A 7,594-nucleotide genomic window follows, 5' to 3' on the forward strand; every position below is an offset into this window, starting at 1 on the left:
TCATCCAATTTTTCTATTAAGATGCAGACCAGCACACCCAGGATATAAACCAGCCAAGGTTGTCAAGTTGCACTGAGACCAGACAATCACTCTTTCAGCAAGGTTGAATGAGGAAATCCTGTGGGAAGAATGAGTCCCAAAATAGGCAACAGAGTTTGCCACATTGCCTGCTCTAAATGCTAGGATTCCTGCATGAAAACCAAGTCACGCAACTGTAGCATATGCAGGTCATTCCCGTGCAGGCTCCAAGGTTTCCGTTCATTCACTTTTAGACCTTAGAACCCAGGTTTGAATTTTCTTGCATTGTTAAGTGATGCTCTTGACACAACTGAGTCCTATAATCTTTCATTCCCTTCTTCGACATAATTCTCCAAGTTAAGGTTTGCAAGTGGGTCTCTGCATCTGTTTCAGTAGTTGCTGTGTTAAGCCCCTCTGATAAGAGTTGGGCTATGCACCTATTGGTTCTGGCTGGTGTGGCCTGCTTCTGAGTGACTGAATTCCTCTGGGGTTGGGGGCATTACCAAGCAGCAGGGCCAGGGACTAATAGGTATAGTCTAGGCCTGGAGCAGTGATCCAGGGAACAGACACCAGAGAGGAAGTTCAGTTTTATTGGCAAGCAGGTCACCCATGGTTGGTGTGGCCTATTCCTGAGTGCCAAAAGTCTCCTGGGGTTGAGGGAAGAGCCAAGAATCTAGACCAGGAATGATCTGGGACAGCATGGCATCCAATACTCTTAACTAAGGATACATTGCATCCTCAAAGCCTCCTTTCAATCTGATTGCTTACCTTAGATTAAAACTTGGCTAGATAAAGAATAGCCTCAGGAAGCATATTCCAAGTGAAATATGACTTTATATACCTAAAGAAGCCAGGCCCCAATCCTTATAGTGCATGTTTTCCTGTTAGATTTATACTTTCCCAAACATTATCCACCATGATTCTCCAAATCTACTTCTGCTTCTGCTTGTCTATGTCTTCTATTTACACAGAAAACTACTGGTAGACCCTATTTCCAAGAGGAAGGAAAAGTGTAAGAGGAGGTAGTAGGGAAATACTGAATTAAATTATACCTAAAAATATCTATGGAATCCTGAAAATATGCTATCAAAATAATAATGAATAAAATCAGCAAAGAGAAAAAATAATATAATGTATAAAGAGAATAATAAAAAGGAACCATCAAAAAAGTATATCAAAATAATAATGAATACTCAGAAAAATAAGATAATGTATAAAGAGCATAACAAAAGGAATCAGCAAAAAGTAACACATTTTCCAGACTGTAAAATGAAGTATATCTAGTGCAGTATTACATTAGAAAGAGTATTTCAACTCAAATATAACTGTTGAATTGTGTCCTTAATGTATCAGGTGCTACTTTAATGAACTTTTAAGTTGTTAATTGAAATAACACCATAATCAGTCCCTTCCCCAACAACACAAGATATATTTTCTCTAAGTCCACGCATATACCTACCCACTCTCAAGATAATAGTCTCTACTTCCTTGGTCATTATTGCCAAATACACAGCACATCTACGTGTGTGTGTATTTGCATATGTGTGTGAATATATACATGCAACCTCTGTCCATTTATTTTATTTTACTTTATTTAAAAAAAACATCTTTTTTCAATTTACATATCAATCCCAGTTCCCACTTCCTCCCCTCCTTTCTTTCCCTACAGGTACTTCTCCACCCCATCCTCTTTCACTCCTCTTAGAGGGTAAGACATTTTGTTTTGGTAGGAAGGTCCAAGGCCCTCCCTACTATATGTAGGCTGAGCAAGGTATCCATCCAAAGAAAATGGGTTCCCAAAAAGCCAATAAAATAAGTTGGGAAAAATCCTGATGACACTGCCAGTGGCCCTACAGTCTGACTCAGCCATAAATGTGTCACCACATTCAGAGGTTCTATTTTGGTCCTATGCTGCTTGCTTCCAGGTCTGGCTGGAGTTGGAGGGCTCCCATTAGCTCAGATAAACTGTTGCAATGGGTGTCCCCACCATGGTCTTGACCTCTTTGCTCATATTCTCACTCCTCCCACTCTTCAACTGCTCTTTGGGAGGTCAGCCCAGTTTTCCACTGCAGGTCTCCGCCTGTTTCCAAGGTTCTATAGATGAAGGTTCTGTGGTGAGATTTAAGATAGTCATCAACTTGATTACAGGACAAGGCCAGTTTGGGTACCCTCTTTTCTATTTCTTAGGGTATAAGCTGGGGTCATCCTTGTGGATTCTTCAGAATTTCTCTGGTGCCAGGTTTCTTGCTAGCCTCGCAATGGTTCCATCAATCAAATATCTCTTTCCTTGCTCTCATCTTGACTATCTTTCAAGTTCTACTTCCCCCTCCCTTCCTCTACTCCTCTTCCCCTTCTGTCATACCTTATGCCCCAAACACCATGCTCCCAATTTGTCAGGCAATCTTGTCTATTTCTTCTGTCCAGGTGGATATAAGCATGTTTTTCTTAGGGTTCACATTGTTATTTAGCTTCTCTGGGAACATGAACTAATGACTCAGTATTATTACAACTGGTATCCACTTATGAGTGAGTAAACACCATGTGTGTCTTTCTGGAACTGGGTTATCTCACTCAGGATTGTTTTCTCTAGTTTTATCCATATGCATGCAAATTTCAAGATGTCCTTGTTTTTAACCTGTTGAGTAGTACTCCATTATGCAAAGGTAACACATTTTCTTTATCCATTCTTCAGTTGAGGGGCATCTAGGTTGTTTCCAGGTTCTGGCTATTACAACTAATGCTGCTATGAACATAGTTGAACAAATATTGTTGTAGTATAATAAAGCATCCTTTGTGTATACCCTCAAAAGTGGTATTGCTGGATCTTTTTTTTTAACTTTGTCTACACGGGAACTACAGGTTTTTTTTAATTTTTTTATTGAGAAAAAGAAAAAAAACAAGTTTCCGCCTCCTCCCAGCCTCCCATTTCCCTCCCCCTCCTCCCACACTTCTCCCCCTCCCCCAAACTCCTCTCCCCCTCCCTCTCCAGTCCAAAGAGCAGTCAGGGTTCCCTGCCCTGTGGAAAGTCCAAGGTCCGCCCACCTCCGTCCATGTCTAGGAAGGTGAACATCCAAACTGGCTAGGCTCCCACAAAGCCAGAACATGAAGTAGGGTCAAAACCTCGTGCCATTGTCCTTGGCTTCTCATCAGTCCTCATTGTTCGCCATGTTCAGAGAGTCCAGTTTTATCCCATGCTTTTTCAGTCACAGTCCAGCTGGCCTTGCTAAGCTCCCAATAGATCAGCCCCATTGTCTCAGTGGGTGGGTGCACCCCTCGTGGTCCTGACTTCCTTTCTCATCTTCTCCTTCCTTCCGCTCCTCATTGGGACCTTAGGAGCTCAGTCCAGTGCTCCAGTGTGGGTCTCTGTCTCTATTTCCATCCATCACCAGATGAAGGTTCTATGGTAATATGCAAGATATTCGTCAGTATTGCTATAGGATAGGGTCATTTCAGGTTCCCTATCCTCAGCTGCCCAAGAGACTAACTGGGGACATCACCATGGGCTCCTGGGAGCCACTCTAGGGTCAAGTCTCTTGCCAACCCTAAGGTGGATCCCTTAACTAAGAATTGTGCTTCCGTGCTCTCCTGTCCAACCTTTCTTTATCCCAATTCTCCTGTTTCCCCAAGTTCCCCCCTCTTCCCTTCTCACATTTCTCTCCCCATCTCCCCTTAACCCATCCCATCCCACCCCCAAGATCCCAATTTTCTCCCCGGCAATTTTGTCTACTTCCCATAGCCAAGAGGATAGCTATATGTTTTTCCTTGGGTTCACCTTCTTATTTAGCTTCTTTAGGTTCACCAATTGTAGTCTCCGTGACCCTTATTTATGGATAGGAACCAAGAACAAGGGAGATCCTTCCATTTTCTGGTATCCTCTTCAATTTCTTTCTTCAATGCCTTAAAGTTCTTGTCAAATAGATCTTTCACTTCCTTGGTTAGAGTTACCCCAAGATATTTTATGCTGTTTGTGGCTATCGTGAAAGGTGAAGCTTCTCTGATTTCCCTCTCTGCTTGCATATCCTTTGTGTATAAGAGGGCGACTGATTTTTTGGAGTTAATCTTGTATCCTGCCACATTACTAAAGGTGTTTATCAGATGTAAAAGTTCTTTGGTGGAGTTTTGGGGGTCGCTTATGTACACTATCATATCATCTGCAAATAACGAAAGTTTAACTTCTTCCTTTCCAATTCGAATCCCCTTGATCCCATTATGTTGTCTTATTGCTATTGCTAGAACTTCAAGCACTATATTGAAGAGGTATGGCGAGAGTGGACAGTCTTGTCGTGTTCCTGAGTTTAGCGGGATGTCTTTGAGTTTCTCTCCGTTTAATTTGATGTTAGCTGTTGGCTTGCTGTATATAGCATTTATTATATTTAGGTATGACCCTTGTATCCCTAATCACTCCAATACTTTTATCATAAAGGGATGTTGGATTTTGTCAAATGCTTTTTCAGCATCTAATGAAATGATCATATGGTTTTTTTCTTTCAGTTTATTTATATGATGGATTACATTGATAGATTTTCGTATGTTGAACCAGCACTGCATCTCTGGGATGAAGCCTACTTGATCATAATGGATAATTTTTCTAATGTGTTCTTGGATTCGGTTTGCCAGTATTTTGTTGAGGATTTTTGCATCGATGTTCATGAGTGAGATTGGCCTGTAATTTTCTTTCCTTGTTGAATCTTTATATGGTTTTGGTATCAGAGTAACTGTAGCTTCATAATAGAATTTGGTAATGACCCTTCTGTTTCTATATTGTGGAATACATTAAGGAGTATAGGTATTAGCTCTTCTTGGAATTTCTGGTAGAATTCCACATTGAAACCATCTGGTCCTGGGCTTTTTTTGGTAGGGAGGTTTTTTGATAACAGCTTCTAATTCTTTGCGACTAACAGGTCTGTTTAGACTGTTCACCTGGTCTTAGTTTAACTTTGGTATATGGTATTTATCTTAAAAAAGTGTCCATTTCTTTTACATTTTCCAGTTTTGTGGTATACAGGCTTTTGTAGTAAGATCTAATGATTCTCTGAATTTCCTCTGTGTCTGTGGTTATGTCCCCCTTTTCATTTCTGATCTTATTAATTTGTGTATTCTCTCTCTGCCGTTTGATTAGTTTGGATAGCAGTTTATCAATCTTGTTGATTTTCTCCAGGAACCAGCTTTTTGTTCATTGATTCTTTGGATTGTTTTTTGTGTTTCTATTTTGTTGATTTCAGCCCTCAGTTTGATTATTTCCTGTCTACTACTCCTCCTAGGTGAGTCTGCTCCTTTTTTTTCAAGAGCTTTCAGGTGGGCTGTTAAGTCTCCAATATGTGCTTTCTCTGTTTTCCTTATGTGGGCACTTAGTGCTATGAACTTTCCTTTTAGGACCGCTTTCATAGTGTCCCATAAGTTCGAGTATGTTGTTTCTTTATTTTCATTGAATTCAAGGAAGACTTTAATTTCTTTCTTTATTTCTTCCTTAATCCAGGTATGGTTCAGTAGTTGACTGTTCAGTTTCCATGAGTTTGTAGGCTTTCTGGGGGTAGCATTGTTGTTGAATTCTAACTTTAATCCATGGTGATCTGATAAGATACAGGTGGTTAGTAATATTTTTTGTAACTGTGTAAGTTAGCTTTGTTACTGAATATGTGGTCAATTTTCGAGAAGGTTCCATGAGCTGCAGAGAAGAAGGTATATTCTTTCCTCTTTGGGTCGAATAATCTATAGATGTCTGTTAAGTCTATTTGCTTCATTACCTCCATTAATTCTCTAATTTCTCTGTTAGGATTCTGTCTGATTTACCTGTCCATTGGTGAGAGAGGAGTGTTGAAGTCTCCTACTATTATTGTGTGCGGTTTGATGGCTGCCTTGAGTTTTAGTAATGTTTCTTTTACGTACGTGGGTGCTTTTATATTAGGGGCATAGATATTCAGGATTGAGATTTCATCCTGATGAATTGTTCCTGTTATGAGTATTAAATGTCACTCTCCATCTCTTCTGATTGATTTAAGTTTGAAGTCAACTTTGTTAGAAATTAGTATGGCCACACCTGCTTGTTTCTTAGGTCCATTTGCTTGATAAGCCTTTTCCCAGCCCCTTACTCTGAGTAGGTGCCTGTCTTTGTGGTTGAGGTATGTTTCTTGTAAACAGCAGAATGTTTGATCCTGTTTTCGTATCCAACTTCATAGCTTGTGCCTTTTTATAGGTGAGTTGAGTCTGTTGACATCAAGTGATATTAATGACCAGTGGTTGTTAACTCCAGTCACTTTTTTAGTAGTAGGGTTTGTGTGTTTCCCTTCTTTGAGTTGCGCTGGTGAAGGGTCTCTAGATATCTGAGTTATTGTGGTCATTGTTGGACTCCTTGGTTAGTGATTTTCCTTCTATTATTTTCTGTAAGGCTGGATTTGTGGCTACGTATTGTTTAAATTTTTTTTATCCTGGAAAATTTTGTTTTCTCCATTTATAATGAACGAAAGCTTGGCTGGGTATAGTAGTCTGGGCTTGCATCCATGGTCTTTTAGTTTTTGCAGTACATCTATCCAGGACCTTCTGGCTTTCATGGTTTCCATAGAGAAGTCAGGTGTAAGTCTGATAGGTTTACCTTTATAAGTAACTGGCCTTCTTCCTTTGCGGCTCTTAATATTCTTTCTTTATTCTGTATGCTTTGTATTTTGATTATTATATGGCGAGGGGATTTTTTTTTTTGATCCAGCCTATTCGGTGTTCTGTATTCTTCTTGAACCTTCATAGGTACATCTTTCTTCAGGTTGGCAAAGTTTTCTTTTATAATTTTACTAAGTATATTTTCTGGACCATTGAGCTGCACTTCTTCTCCTTGTTCTACTCCAATTATTCTTAGGTGTGGTCTTTTTATTGTGTCCCATATTTCCTGAATGTTTTGTGATGAGAATTTGTTGGACTTGCTGGTTTTTTTTTGATCAGTGCGTTTATTTTCTCTATGTTATCTTCAGAATCTGAGATTCTTTCTTCTATCTCTTGTATTCTGCTGGTTATGCTTGTTTCTGTAGTCTCTATTCGTTTACCTAGATTTTCCATGTCCAGCCAGCCCTCTGTTTGTGTTTTCTTCTTTGCCTCCATTTCAGTTTTCAAGTCTTGAACTGTTTTCATTATCTGCTTGATTGTTTTTCCTTGGTTTCCTAGGGTATCATTCACTGATGTACTCAATTCCTCAAACTTTCTGTTATACTTCTCATCCATTTCTATAAGGGTGTTTTTATATGCTGTTTTAGGGCCTCTATCACTTTCATAAAGTCAGTTTTTTCTACTTCTTCTTGATTAATGTGTTCATGTCCTCCTGTTGTGAGTTCGCTGGGTTCTGGTGGTTTAATGTTGTTTTTCAGATTGTTGCGTGAATTCTTGCATTGGCGCCTGCCCATCTCTTCCTCCAAATACTCCCCTATGGATCTTCTTTTACAGAATCAGGTCTTCTTGCCCACTGATGTACCTTCCCAGTGATGTCACTCCCCAGTGATGGTTCTCCTGGTGTCCAGATCGGATCTCCGTGCTGCTTGGGTAGCTTGCAAACAAAGGGCCCACCTGCTTTGCTGTAGGCTGGCTGTGGAGACAA

This window comes from Microtus pennsylvanicus, chromosome X (assembly GCF_037038515.1).
Source record: "Microtus pennsylvanicus isolate mMicPen1 chromosome X, mMicPen1.hap1, whole genome shotgun sequence".
Lineage (NCBI taxonomy): Eukaryota > Metazoa > Chordata > Mammalia > Rodentia > Cricetidae > Microtus > Microtus pennsylvanicus.